The following is a 15,292-nucleotide window of genomic DNA, read 5'->3' as shown; positions in this document are numbered from 1 at the left end:
GATGGTTTCCATGAAAATTAAAGATAAGTAAAAGAAAGAATGATAGTTTTTTTAAGTAAGTGAAGAAAAATAGTAGTTTGTATCCAGAAGGTTTCCATAAATGCAGGTCACATTCTGGTTGACGGCCTTTCTTTCCTACTCCATCACGCTTTGTGCAGACCCCTCGTTCAAAATTTCCTCATGCATCGAGAAAACAGAGAAAAATATATTCAAAATATTAACTTGTATAAATAAGCTGCTTTTCTTTATTGTGCTTTTCATACAAACTCCATGTCCTGAGCTCTACAAAGGCTGTAATACTATAACACTGTTAAAAGAAAACTCAGTCGTGTGAGAGAACAACACAGAGCAGAGAGCCTTTGTTTTCCTGCAGACAGAGCCTTTTTGATAGAGGATGGGAGATCCTATCGCAGGCAGTGGTTCCTGAGTGAAGGAGACAGGCCTGCGGATCTCTCGGCGGGCGCAGACGAAGATAATCCGCTCACTGTGTGGGCTCCGAGTTGGAGCTGCCTTCCTCTTCACCGGCTCGCTGTCACACTCCTCACCACTCACCGCCCTTGGAATACCCAGGAGAGGAAATGTTTTGGCGAGGCTGCGACATAAGCACAGGTGGTACCACTTGTTATGAATTTTTCCCTTTTTGTTGGAGCTCTGAGCCGACTCTGGAGTGGTTTGTTCTGTTGGAGAAAGGGAGCGAGAACATTAGGGCCTCACTTGCTGTAGCGCATCGCTGCGGGTTTCAGCGGGTTGCGGTCTGGCAGGGCGCACATTCTTTCCGGGGCACTTCAGAGCCATGTGCCAGCCAGTCCCGGCCGGACACTCTCATTTCCTTGCTGTTCCAAACGGTGTGTCCGGGCCGTTCTGTCTCTTTTGTGTTGGAGAAATTTCACACCAACTTTTGAATTTGGTTGAGCTAATTTCTTGCTTTGCAATAACAAAGTAAAAAATAACTCGTTGCACTCTTTTTTTCTTGCACATTGGAGTCCTTCCCTTTGGTGCAGTTTTTACTCTTATCGTGGCCTCATTCACGCAGCTTCGGCTGCTGAGATCAGGTTGGCTGTAGGGGAAGATGGCAGACAGGAATTTTGCTATCAAAGTTACGTCCTAAGGCCATGAAAAGTCAATCACTGGATAGATCAAAAACTTAATTCTAAATATAAACTCTTTCTCAGCACTTGCAAACAATAAATGCTGCCATAGTTTAACCCTACCCTAAAGCTCCTCGTAGGGACTCTACTCCTTCCTACATGGTTTACTTTCTCAGGACATCACTCAAGATGAAATTTACTCCATTGAATCTTAAGTAGCTGGTTTGGTGAAGAGGTGCTTACATAAACACTTCCCATTTTCAGCTGTTAACTTTGATTAGGAGACTATAATTGCAATTAAGTCACCTCTCAGGGTAGCTTTCCAAATTGGTAAGGGTGTCCAGTTTCTGGTGGGTTTGGCTTAGGTTATGCAGTTTATTTGTTTGGGTTGTATGTTTTGAACATGTTCCCAGGGCTTTTCAAAAGAGTAATGGGAACATGGTATAAACAGAATTGAAAGCAAGGGAGCAGGCATTGCCAACACTCTAATTACGAACCTAGCGACATATGTACTTATTTGGGAGTTTAACGTGTACAGGATGAAACAGAGGCAAAGGCGGGGGAACCTAGTGGTCTCAACTAGCCTGATGCGGCTGCCGTCTGCCTTCTCTTCTTCTTAGCAGGCAGGAACTAAAAGGCAGGAGATTCCCTACCCTTTTGTGTGAACAGAGATATGGCAAACTGCCACGTTTTTTTTTCTCCTCAGTATCTCTTTGACTTTGAGGCACTCTCTGCACAGAGGGTAAAGTTCTGAGGCACCTAGAGTGGTCATTCATGTCAGGTGATCTGGATATATATACACTCCCTGCCCTCCTTGGAATGTCTTTCTTTTTTAAGGTCAAAGGTCTAGCACCTGGTGCAGTGTTGCACTTCAGTGGGAAGGAGAAGGGGAGGGAAGGGCCTTGTAACCCCTGTGGTCTTCTACTGCCCAAGAGGGAAAATGCCAAACTTTCTGAAACCTCTCATCTTTTTGACAGAAAAATTTCCCAGAAACTGTAACCGGACTCGTTGGAGGGTTGTTCAATAAGAGGGTATGACTGAGGTTGGGGTGGTAAACCAAAAGAATGTGGAAAGTCTGAGAATCAAGAAGATTAGGGTGGTTGACACACACTTTCTTTTCCTTTAATTGTTTAGGGTGTTTCCCCCTTGTTTCTTTGTTGCCAGTCAATTGTATTTCATTCCAGACATTAAATCAAAATCCTCTCCTCTCCAGTCTCTGCATGGATTAGGAGTAATTAGAAGGTAAAATTAACATCGTCTGCTTCCTTGAAATCCATAGTTTTATTCTAAAGATTTTATAGAGGGGTCTATTTGACACCCCCGCCCCCAGTTATACATGAGTTGGTATTTCCAAGGTAGCTTTTATGCTGTTCTAATGTAATTTGGTGGTGGGGGCAGGAAGGGTAACTATCTGAAAGCACATCTTTTATTTTTAAGGCTTTTTTTTTCATGCTGGTGGAGAAAGACACAAAGCAATACAAACAGCTCACAGCAGAGTCTCTGCCTGAGTATAACGGCTGTAACTGGTTGGTCCCCAAAGAGGATGCTGAAGTTCACTGAAATGTCCCAGAAGGCTGCAGGGTTCCACTATGATGTCCAGTGAATTCACGTAATTACTGCTGCCTGCTGAAGGAGGCCTGTGGTCTCCACAGGCTGTTAAGACCTTAGTTATGGCCAGAAGGAAAGTGGGCAGGCTTCAAGCCACCCCATCCCCCACGCCACCCCACCCCACTAATGCCAGAAGCTAGGAGCTTCCTTCAAAGCAAAGATGACTGTTGGAATAAGCCAGCTGTGCAGAGCAGAATTTAAAAGCTTATAGATTTAGGTAAAATACTGCCACCTGTGAATCTACCCCCCCCCCCTTTAAAAAGTATGGAAGAAAGGAAAAAGCAAGTCCTAGTGAAAGGCAGCTAGCCTCTTAAGAAATGCTAGACTCTGCTCAGCTGTACTAGGTTATTTTCCTAGGAACACTACAAACAAAGCAGTACATGTGAATTGAGTTATCACTGCAGTTTTCAGCATTACCTGAAAAGCTGGCAAAAATTCTGAATTTTCCGAGGAACTAGCCCAAAGGTTCCCATACACAGCATCTGTGGTCTGGCACATCTGTAAAATGGGCGTTGTACTACCCACTAAACTTTTAGAAGTCTTGAAAGAAGATGGGTCTCTCAAAGTTCTCTGTGAACTGCAGAGTGACACATAAATGTTAATATTTAACTAATATGGCCTGGATAGTGTTCCTTGTATTTGTTAGATAATGTGCTAAGAACTCTGAGAGAAGTAAGTCTTCTATAGGTGCGTAGTTTGCCTACTTGGCAGTTTTCTATCATTAGACTTCACCAAGAATACTTCCTCCTCAAGAAACTGAATTCCTTAAGCAAAAATCTGTGAGCAACATTTCTCTCCCAAGAGTAGTCTTTTCGTAGTTCCTGACTTAACACTGTAGATAAGGCCCAGGAATCAGGACTGCATTCCAAACTGTTACCAACCAGGGGGCTGGCTGAACCTTCCTGATTTTTTCTTTGTTTGAATCGCAGATTTATTTGGGGATGGGTGGCTGGAATGCAGGCTACTTTGGGGGCATTGCTTCCTCTTTTAATTGTACTGCAGGGCATGCAGCTCATTAGGGGATGTTTGTGCTGTGTTTGGGTGGAAGGGTTTCCCTAGTACGTGCGCCTTGCTCACAGCACACATTCTTTGACTTCTGCGTGCATGGCTGACGCAGCTCACTCACAGTGGAGGCCAGACAGCATGCGCCCTGGGAAGAATGGGCAAACGTGAAAACCAAGCAGAAAGAAACGCCAAAAACACCATGCTGGTGTATGAAACTTGGGCTGCATGTCATGTGTTAGTTACTACTCAAACATGAAATCCAGTCAAAAGCCGTTATTTTTTTCACAAAAATAAAATCGCTTTCACAAAAAAAAATGCTAGAGTTCAAAAATATTTTAGAAGTAATCTAGGCTAGTGATTTTCAAACTGTGCTTCCTAGAGCTATAAAGCAAGGCTACTCCAGTTTGGCCAAACATGTGAATCACTTAGGAAGCTTTATAAAAACGGTGCTAGAGCTCCACTCCCAAAGGATCCAACTCAGTCCTTGTGAGTGGGCTCTGGGCGTGTATTTTAAAAGTTTTCCAGGGTTGCGAACCACTGTTGTACGGATTCAGCAGTGCAATTAATACTTGGATGCCCTATCTGACAAATGCAAGTATACTTCCTGGGGACAATATGGTAGAATATACTAAACTGGGAAAACTGGGATGCGCTTGCGCCATATAGAGTCCCCATTAATTTCAAAGAAATCTCTAGACATTCGAAAAACCCAGTTAAACTAACTTATCTCATGAACTCTTTGTACAGGAGATTCTGCAGGCCGACAAGACACAGAGGAGATTAAGATCCAGTCTTTCTCCTAAAGATTTTATAATCTTGCAATCTAGGAACATATATGGGGGTTGGCCTGTGGCAGAGACACAGGGAGGGAGTAAGAAAAACAACTACAAATATAACTTTAATAAAAGGCAGGTGTGTTATAGATGGCTCAGGAAGGATTAAATCACATAAAACTTTTATAAGCTTTCAGACTTTGCTCTCATTTCTCACTTCTACTTTACCCAGCATAGAACTGACTGAAATGAACAGTGTGACACCCATGTTCTCAGAACATAGCCCACTGCAGTGTGGGGGCGGGGGCATGCAGGAATGGAAAGGAACAATGAAGTAGGTACCCTGTTCCTTCTTACCTCCACATGGTACGAGGTGAGATATTTCCTAGAGTCTGAGACACACCAGGCATGAGGGCCCCTGGATGTAGGGACACAAGTAAAATCGTGGTGCCAAATGTCATTTTCAGGACTGCTTCTAGATGTCTGACCACTGGATGCTTTGCAATAGGAAAGGCAGAGAAAAACAGTTGGCTGGCCTGATCTGATCTTGTGCTACTTGAAGGCAAAGATTGTTAATAGTCCTAGGTTGGCTCCTCTCCTTTCATAGATAATGAGAATAGCTGTGATAGAAAGGAAGAAAAGAAGGAAGGAGGGAAGGAAGGAAAGAAGGAAGGAAGGAAGGAAGGAAGGAAGGAAGGAAGGAAGGAAATAAAACTGCTGAAAGCTTCTGTTGTCTGTTGCTCTTCATGTGGGTCTTAACATAGAATGTTCGGAATTTCTTTGTTCTCTTCCCAAACATAGTCACGTGACACAAAATCTTTCAAGGTGTGATTACACATACATTTGCCTAATTTCCTACTGGCTCTAGCCAGCATCCTCATATTCATAACATGTGGATCGATACCAATAAAATTAGCCATGGAATGCATCTTGGCAGTGAATGCTTTCTGTCATCTTTCATCTGATTTTACTAGAGTGTTTATTTAGCATAAGAGAAATCTGAAGACTCAGATGTTACAAAGGAAGCTCATATCTAGGTAGAAGAATCAGAAGAAAAACAAAAGCAATTATTTAATGAGATGATCCTTAAAGAATGGGTGGAATTCAACAAATAGTTGATCATAGCAAAACTTTCCAGCTGAGTTAAGAAAAATGTACAGTTTGATTCAGGCAATTCTGGAGTGTAGGGCATTGGTGGTAAAGAGGTGGGAATGGTGAGTGGAAAAAGGGACCAGGCACCGTCCCATTTGTGGAGAGCTTTGAGTGGTGGTGGAATATTTATACTCAGTTTGGTCACTACTCACAAACTACTGAGTTTTTGAGTATGGAAATTAATAATCAAACTTGTGCTTTATTAAAGTTAACTGGGCAGCACAGAGGTAAATGGATTGGGGCCAATCAGAAAAAAGGGAAGTAGAAGAATATATGAAAAATATTATTGTATTGGTACAAAGGAGAGTAGAGACATTTGTATTGCAAAGATGGGATTTTAGTGATAAAAGAGAAGAAGAAAAACTATGATGTTAAAGAATTAGAAGCAGATTTTAAAAACTAAAAGAAGTATGGTTCTACATTTATAAAATAATCACTGACTTGAAAAGAGTGTTTAAAGTAATCGTACTTATGGGAAAGAATAGTTTCTATTCTGCCTCTCAAAATTTCTGTCAGGCCTGTTCAGTAATTTTTGAGATATAGCCAATGAATTTTGAAAATCAGGATGATTTGGAATAATATATGACCATAAAGAAAAAATGTTTAGTGACAAATGTCCACTTTGGTGTATGCCTAGCAAAAAACAAAAACTTCAGTACCAGTCAGAAGTATGAAGGGTTGTTTTCTACTAAACCAATCAATTATTTTGACTTTTTGTAGGAAAACACAAAAGTTTTTAATTACTCTAATTAAGAATTCTGTGGAGCTACTAATCCACCTACTCAGGTTCAGATTTTATTATTGTTTCTTGTCTGAGACATTTTGTTGTGTTTTCATCAAAGAGACCTAGTTCTGACCAAACCCTAGGTCACTGCACCTTTCAGCATTGGCCCAATAAGAGGGAACATTAAGTGACACGTGACCATCTCCAGTGGTATCTAAGTCCATGTCATCTCCCATTGACTCATTCGGTAGAAATCTTTTAGAGAGCTGCTTAGAGTCCAGGTTCTGTGCTTGCTGAGGGTGATAGGAAAGGTGCGGAGATGCTCAGAGCTTAACAAGGTGTAATATACCGGGGGGGGGGGGGGCAAAAGTAGGTTTATAGTTGTTTGTCTAGAAAATAACACAACAATGAATAAATGATAATACAAAAATAAACTGTTACACATACTTACACAGTATATAAAAATGTGTATACTTTTGCCCCACCCCGTACACCATAAAGTACAAAGGATAGGAAATAAGAAGGAAAGAAATAAAAGAATGTGAGACCAGAAACAGGGCAGATTTATTCTACTTGGGAGACTGTAAAAATCTTTGTAAAGAAAACAATATTTCACATAAAAGGGCAATCTACAATCAACTCATTTCCACTTTCTCTCTTCCTGTTTCCACCTGTCCCTTCCCTTACTTCCTTAAATATTTACGTAGTACCTGTAGCACTTAAGGCACCATAAGAGCTTTTGGCTCCAATCAGACATAAAACTGTTCTCAAATACCTGAGAGAGAGGATTGCACTAAGGATGTACACCCAGTAGAAATTGTTAATGGATGTCACTGAGTATAAGTGTGGAAGACAAAGATAGGGAAAGGTTTGAAAAATGGCTGGAAAATAGCATTCTTGGTTCTTTGCTGTGCTCACTGTTTGGGAACTGTTTCTTCATGTGTGTGAAAGCTTCTACAGTGCCGCCTGGAGACATTGCTGCCCCTGGGAAGCAGGCGGAGGTCTCGTAACTGAGGTCCCGGTCCAGGATACAAGGACCCGTGTGTCACTAGTCTTTCATAATTCCCAGGCTTTGTGAAGAGATATACTCCCTATTACATGAAAATCAACTCATTTTCCTGGCATTTTGCTTATGAGTGAGTTTCTAAAAATCATTTTCTAAAACCCTATTTGAAAGACCCTTTAAAAATGATTTTGTGACTCCGTGTGACTTTCTTGCTAAAAATGTGAAGACAGCACTTGGTTGGTAGACACAGATGTATTACTAACTTTTTGTCCGGCTTTTGTTTTCCTTCTTTCTGTTTTTCCCCCTTTTCTCTTCCTAACTATTGAAACTTGAAGCACACTCTCTCATTACGGAGGCTCGGCACTCTCTGCAGTAGTTGACTGTGCCTCATTAACCTCCTGCAGCAGCACCTCCTAGCCTTTCTTGAAAGATAAGAGCCAGCCAGTACAAATGAAATTGTAAGCAACGCTTTGCCTTTCTCTCATTTTCTTAAGTGATGCAGTAGTTCTTCCTAATCCAAAGTTTTGCTTTCCACAGTTGCAGTTACCTACAGTCAACTGCAGTCTAAAAATATTAAATGGGAAATTTCAGAAATAAGTAATGCATCAGTTTAGGTGCCATTGTGAGTATTGTGATGAAATCTTGCACCTTCTTACTCCCATCTGCCTGGGACGGGCAGTGTCTCCTTTGTCCAGTGTGTCCACTCTATAACCCTGCCATCAGTCATGTAGTCATCGTGCTCATCAGGTCAACTATGGTAATATGGCAATGCTTGTGTTCAAAGTGACCTTTTAATAATAGCCGCAAAGCTCTAGACTAGTCATGTGGGTGATTTGGATATGCCAAAAGGAAGCCATAAAAGGCTTCCGAAGGGAAAATATATAGACGTATAGAAAAAAAAATAGTATATACAGGATTCATTATTATCTGTGGTTTCAGGCATCTACTGAGGGTCTTGGGATGTATTCTTGTGGATAAGAGGGGACCTATTGTGCAAACTTTGTTTGGCCATGGGACCAATAATAAAATAGAAGTTTAAACTTCATTTCTGGTGTGTCCCATGACACTGACATTCTCTAGGTATTGAAAGCATGCTTTTCCCCACTAAAGGATCTTGGTATCCCTGCCAAGAATTATCTGTGCTTCGTTTTCATCATGTCTCCATTCTTTTGCCATTGAGCAAAACGGAGGTGGCTTTATCAGTTTTTGGTCTCTGTAGATTTCCCCTCTATTGAGTGATTAATTATGAGCTTTCTGGTGACTTCTTAATCTTTTTCTGTATTTTAAAATATTCATTCACTTCAAAATTCTCTAGGGTAAGGTACAAAGAGTAAATGGGACATAAGTAACTGCAATTACTTTCCTCTCCATTCAGCTTTGCCTTTCCACCAAAGACATCATTTAAAAAATGTATAAAAAATCATCGAAGTTTAAAACTCAAAAATAAACACTAGGAAATTAGTTTCCTTAGGAAAAACACTAGCATCTAAAGGTTAAAGTGACAAAAATGTGCTCACTCCTTACATCACTAACAAAGTACCCATTTCTATTAGAAATCCTTGTATTTTTAAAAGATGCTGCAAATATATAAAGATAAGGGCCTCTGAGTACTGAAATGCAATGTGTTTAAAACAGCAAAACCAAAAATACATTTTTACTATTAGGAAGTATTGAAAACCCCCTGCTTAATGTATGCATTAATGGGACTTCTTGAAAAATCGCCTGTTAAATTTTAGCTGACAGCTTGTCATATATTAATTATAAATAATTGTAATATATGGCTGGCATAATGCATGCAACAAAAAAAAATAGGAAAGGTAATTAGAGTATATCCTTTGTTTTCTCCCTTACTTTTTGCTGGTAAGAAAAAAAATGACCCAATGTTTCACTTGGTTGGGATAGTGCCAATGGTTAATGGAATGTCCCACTCTACTAAAGAATTTAATGGGAATATCCATTTGTCACAGTCGCATGCTGTAATCTCCAGTAGCAGAGCCAGTGGAAAACAGCACTGTTCCATAACGTCCTCTACACACTGCAGGTGAGGGTGAGAGGCAGCAGCGGAACTGGACACTCAGGGTGGAGAACTTGGCTTCTCTAGGGCCCTTTGTAGAGGGAGATGTGGATTTTTTTTTCTTGAAGACAACAGTGCTGTCCGGCAGCAACAAGAAATGCTACCCTGTAGAAAAAGAAAGTACACTTCTTTTAAATTAAGTGCACATGTTTGCATAGTGTGTCTCAAAATCTGTAACCATCCACTTTTCTACTAGAAACCCACTTGTGTGTGAAGAGGCTTTGGGTAGTGGAATCAGAAAGACCAGGATTAGACAGTTTCAACCACCTTTTAGTCCCGTGTTTGAGCTTTCAAATCTGAAGAACAGGAAAAACAGCACCTAAAATTGCCATGTTACTGGTAGAATTTATAGGACTGAGCCAAAAAATTAGCGTGGAGCCCAAGTTATTGGCTTCCTTCTTCACAATTTAGGTGGGATTATAGCGTAGAATGATTACTTTCTATGTGTATATCTTGTGTTCCCAAATAAGTTAAAATATTTTTATTTAGTGACTGTTTTATATATACACATATGTGTATTTAAAAAAAATCTTTGTCATATGCCAGTTCTGTGTTGGGACAAGCAGTAAGCTACTGAGAACTGCTGTATGAATTAAATTTAAAAAACTTTCTCAAGAAAACATGGTAATACCTATAGAGATTGATATTTGTTATTTGAGTATAATTATCCATTAATTATTATTCTATTTGTGCATTTACCATCAAATCAGTGAAGCATATTAGGCCTGTAGCAAAGGTCTTAGAGATTCATTTCTGACCCTTCTTAGACTGTTCACTGACTTCAGAACATATCGCTTGAACCTGTGTTGTGTTTTTCCATTTGAACTGGATTTAGTACAAACCACTGCAGCCCTCCAAAAAAAATGTGATCAGCAACAGTTATTCAATGGCTTGGTTAATAATTCATAAGCAGAGTAGAGGTAAAAACACAAGATTTGAAGTTAAACAGATGTGGGTGCAAAATTCTAGCGTGGCCCCTTAATAGCTATGTCGGCTTGTTGAAATAACTTGTTCCTCTGTTCCTCTTTCCTCACTTATGCAATGGGTCTAATAATACTTGGGTAGCTGGGCAGGTGTTAAGATTGGAGGTGAGTCAGTGACTGTGAAACTTTCCCTTTAATCACTAACCACACAATTGAAACATGTTTCATCAACCACTGCTTCGTCTAGAGAAGATGCTCTTCTTTCTTTCCCTTCCTGCTTTCATTTCTTTGGCTGAAAAACCTAGTCATGACCCACTAGATTCCTGACCCACCAAAGGTGCCTTTTGAAAACATTGGAATAGCACGATGTTTAGTACATAATACAAGCATAACACATGATTATTATTATTGTCACTATGATTATTTTTAGTCTTTTTTAGGATGCTTCCTGATAGACGAGAGTAAAATCTTCTGAGTACTTCTAGGAACTAACTCTCTTGGACGGGGTCCAGAGTAGACTCATACTCATCATATGCTGAATTATGCACTAGAGGGGGTTGTGCTGTAGCAAAGCTCCGGTGTACTATTCATCACAGAGTGTTAGAGCTGGAAAGAAACTAAAAGAATGTCCAGTCCCATTTATTTTCTTTCATGTAAGTATTTATAGTCTTAAAATGTCTTGCATTTATTGCTCATTGATAAACTGAAAAGAAATCAACTTTTTGATCTAGAACGGGAAGAGAGTTAGTGGGAGAGGGCCACTACGTCATGATATCTACGTTTTCTTCTGCTTCTATCACCAAATTTTGGGTTACCTTAATCTCTCAGTGACTGAGAGATTAAAACTCAGTGACTGAGTTTTCCTACCTGTAAAATGAAGTGATGTCAGCAGATGACTAGGCCACTTCTGATATTCTGTGACTTCAAATCTCTAAACAGTGTAACTCGGGGTAATGTTCGAAGCCACAGGGTATGGTTTTGTTACAAACCAGTTCTGCACTTGGAGTGTTAATACATGTACATCGTCGGGCTGCATCCTGGCTGCTCCCTCTGCTCAGAGGTGCACAGGAAGGCCAGCTGCTCTCTCTGCCTTGTCTCCTCTTCTTCAGCAGCATAACCGCCTTTTGCACAATAATAGCTCAGCCTCTCTAGCCACCTCCTCCCACCCCCAATTCCTTCTCCTAAATGTTTGCTTGTAGGGGGGGCAGAGCCATCTAGGACCTCATGGTATCAGGAAAATTGGGTCTTTGGGCTTGTGTCATTTACTTGTACTGTCCTGTCTCCTCTGATTTATTTTCCACCTGCTTGTTGCTCACCTTGGTAAAGATGATCACTAAGTTCTTCAGCTAGTTTCACCTGCTGCCAGGGAGGTACATTGGTAGTTCCTTGATTGTGCTCCCAGATAGCGGTCAGATGTACCTGCTGGGATCTTTTAAACTTGGTCTGGTCTTCTTAAATTAGGCAGAGGTATGTGTGCCTGTCTACTAAAAATAACAGTAGAAGGATACTAGTGTTTTTTAAACTTTTGTCTGTTTCTCTAGTATCCAACTTTGCAAGAGGAAAATAAGACTCATCAGTTTATGGGGGGAGACACAGCAATGAGAAAGCCATGTTTACAAATGCGAGTTTATACCTTGACTGAGAATCCCGTGTGGACGCTTGGATTTCTGGATCCATCTGTAGGGCACAGGGGGCAGGTGTCCAGCGTACCTGCTCAGTCAATGCAGTTCCCCATGTCATGAAAAAGTCTGGAGGGTAAACCTGGCTTTGGAGTCTTGCATAAAAATAGATTTCTTCTTGATTTTCACTGTAAGGCTAACCATAAACACACACACACACACACACACACACACACACCAAGGAAGAGTCATGCCAAGATGACCCTTCCCCACCTTGCCTCAAATTGTTGGAAAACCAAACTTCATTTAGCAAGACTTGTCTCAAAACTATGTGACTTGTGTTTGGAGCACAGAGCAGGCAGAGGATTACTGAACAATCCCTTCAGTGCCTCTCAGGCGCACAGCATGCAGATGGTGGAAACGAATGGGCAGCCTGGAACTACAGTCAGGATGCCGGGTCATTAGGCTGAATCTAAGGCAGTCTGTTTACCCTTGCCCTCTCAAACACTTCCTGCAGCCTGTGGGAATAAGTATTGTGTGTATGTACTGGCTTGAACACAGAATAAGTAAGGGGAGTGGCTGGAGGCCCTGCCTTTACTTTATTTAACCTTTTTGACCAAATTTATCATAAAATTTTGGCAGGCCAATAAATTGCCAATGGTGGCTTCCAGCTTCTAACTTTGTACACATGCTAGAGATCCCAGGAGGAGTGAAGGTTAAAAATTTTCTCTTAGCTAACAATCCACACGGTGTGTTCTGCGGATAAAGCGTTCTATGGATGACGCTTGTGTGGCCCAACAACGGGGTGAGTGTCTAGGAAGACAGTCGGTTTCACGGTGTCCTTCAGAAAAGCCAGGGATCACTGCATTTCCAAGATCAAGGCTCATGGAGGCAAAGCGAGAGTATTACCTTAAGGTTGATTCCCTACCTCTCTGTCTTACTCTCTGACTCCAGAGTAGATCCCACAAGCATCCTCGAATGAGACTGCCCAGGGGAAGTGAGGCGGACACAAACCGTCTGTCTCATCAAGGCGCGCTCCTTTATTATCACAACTGCTTGAAAGGGGGCGCGACCAGCATTTTTTCCTGCCATGTGCCAGGACGCAGAGCAGGAACCTCCCGGTGTGCATTTCTAAGGAGAGGAGTGAATTTGTTAAAGAGGGTCTTTCCTGGACTGGTGGATGGATGTTGGGGAGTGACGTCACCCCGCCCTCTCCCGCCTCCTGAAAGAGAGAGAAAGAAGAGAGAAGAGAGAGAGGGAGACGCGGAGGAGGAGGAGGGGCGGGGTGTGCCTTCTTTGCCCAGTCCGCCTGTCCCTCCTTCGTCCAGATTTCTGGCCCTTTCATTGGGTCAGTGGTCCAGACTCAGGAGACTCTGGATTCGCAGGCGGGTGCAGCGGGCCAGGCTCTGCCCGCGCACCCACACGCACACTCTCCAGCTGGCGACGCGCACACACAGTCCCCCAGAGCTGGGGCACCACGACTCCGTGGGATCCCTAGCACGTTAGAAGGATTTTAGAAAAGGAAACAAAGAGAGAAGCTTTTCCAATCACTTTACTAAGCTTTTTCATTTAATTTCCCCAACAAACCATCTGGCCTCCAACCATAGCCACCAGGTTCATGCCAGGTCCAAGACCAGGGCTGGAGTGGCCATCCCACCACCTGGCCCTGGACTCCGCTCAGGCCAGTCTGCAGGCGTCGCCTCACCCCCTCTCCCCGCCTCCCCTCCCCACCCTCCGCCAGCCTCAGTTTCTGGTTACCTCTGGCTTGCGCTTCACTTTTGGGGGCAAGAAGAGAAGGGGAGGAAGGCGCTGAAGGGGGCAGCCGAGTTGCTATTTGTGGCCAAAGACTCTTTAAAAGAAGCAGCAGCAGGAAGGAGCAAACGAGAGGCGGAGGGAGGAGAGGAGACGCTGCCCCGGACCCCCCGGCCGAGAGCGGTGGAGCATCGAGGAGCGGGAGGAGGAGGAAGAACAGCAGGAGGAGGGACAGGAGACACACAGCGGCGGGCAGCGGCAGCCGAGAAGCGAGCGCAGGGCGAGCGGGAGGAGCGGGAGGAGGAGAAAACGCCGCGGAAGCCGAGGGCTCAGTAGGGCAGGAGGACGGCCCGGGAAGAGGAGGCGAGGCGAGGAGAAGGGAGTAGGGGTGGAGGGAGGGCGGGGGGACGCGCTCCTTTGGATGCTGGATTTCGGGATTTTTGGACTCACTCGCTGACTCTCCTCCACTTCCTCGCTCTGGACTGGGCTGGCCGCACGAGGGCCGAGAGGCAGCAGCAAATAAGGGGGCTCCCGCGGCAGCGGCCACAGCTCCTCAGGATTAAATTGGGCGCCCGGAGGCGGTGCCTCGGGCAGACGCGGGCTGTACGGCCGTGGTGGGGCGCAAAGGCGCTGGAGCAAAGTACTGGTAGCTGCGCGGGAGACGGTGGTGGCAGCTGCCCGGCGCCAACATGACCAGGTGAGTCCTGGGAGCTGACCCGTTCTTCCCCATCTCGTCCTCCCTTTTTTGCCCCCGGGGCTTGCCCTGAGCCGGGCTCCGGCCGCCCCCGCGTCTTCCCGCGGAGCTACACACTCCGGCGCCTGTAAGCCCAGCGCCCTGGCACCCGGGCGCGCACAGTTTGCTCTTCTGAACCTCCGTGGGCAGAGGTCCTCCCTTACAACGGGTCGCTTCTCGCTTAAAACCTCAGGCCAGGGAGAGTGGCGATTCTAGAGACTGGAGGTGTTTGGGTGCATTTGCGCGACCCCGGTCTCTCCTCCTGGGGTGGGCGTAGTGTTGGGGAAATGGTGGAGCGGTGGGGCAGTTCCGACCCTACCCAGGAATTCTGCCACTGCCTATGTATTACGTTTCAGTGATGACTGTTTTAAAGAGGGCCGGTTACGAGGAGGGGGCGATTTCTTTTTCTTTCTTTCCTATGAACTAATGGGGAGAAGGAGGAATAGCAGGAATCAAAGTCTGCGCGGCAGCCATGTAGGAGGGGGATTGTTTGGGAGACCTTTCCCTGGCAGAATCAAAGCTCCCGGTTCTGCTACGGGGATCTGCTGTGCTCGCACACCGTCCGTAGGGAAAGGAAGGCGGACTTTATAATGAAAAGTCCAAGTCAGAAGAAAACAATGTAAAACAAAAAAGCCATGGACAGGTTCTTTGCTTTTCTGTCGATTTTCTGTAGCTATTTTATAGGCATGTAGAAAACTTGTATTGTTTATTTGCGAGGTTGGTTTTCATTTAGAAGCATTAACAAATGAAGTCAGTTTTCTTATGCTTACACACAAAATCTTGCACACTAAGTGTGAGTTCGGCTTACATTAATTGGATGTTCCAGGATTCTGAA

The 15,292-nt window shown here is 43.6% G+C and overlaps 1 protein-coding gene across 17 annotated transcripts in view; it reads left to right on the top strand.

Annotated features, from left to right (window-relative positions):
- Positions 1-14,338: 14,338 nt before the first annotated feature.
- PTPRD (protein tyrosine phosphatase receptor type D) overlaps positions 14,339-15,292 on the top strand; it is a 523,934-nt gene continuing 522,980 nt past the window's right edge. For all 17 annotated transcript variants that reach the window (XM_053656280.1, XM_037156783.2, XM_037156780.2 and 14 more), the window contains exon 1: positions 14,339-14,421. The gene's annotated coding sequence lies outside the window, so the exon portion shown is untranslated. The remainder of the gene's footprint in view (positions 14,422-15,292) is intronic.

Source organism: Artibeus jamaicensis, unplaced genomic scaffold, assembly GCF_021234435.1.
Source record: "Artibeus jamaicensis isolate MK-2021 breed Jamaican fruit bat unplaced genomic scaffold, CSHL_Jam_final scaffold_1964, whole genome shotgun sequence".
In the NCBI taxonomy this organism is placed as follows: Eukaryota; Metazoa; Chordata; class Mammalia; order Chiroptera; family Phyllostomidae; genus Artibeus; species Artibeus jamaicensis.
Note: the sequence above shows the minus strand (reverse complement) of the source record. Positions and strands in the feature narration are given on the sequence as shown.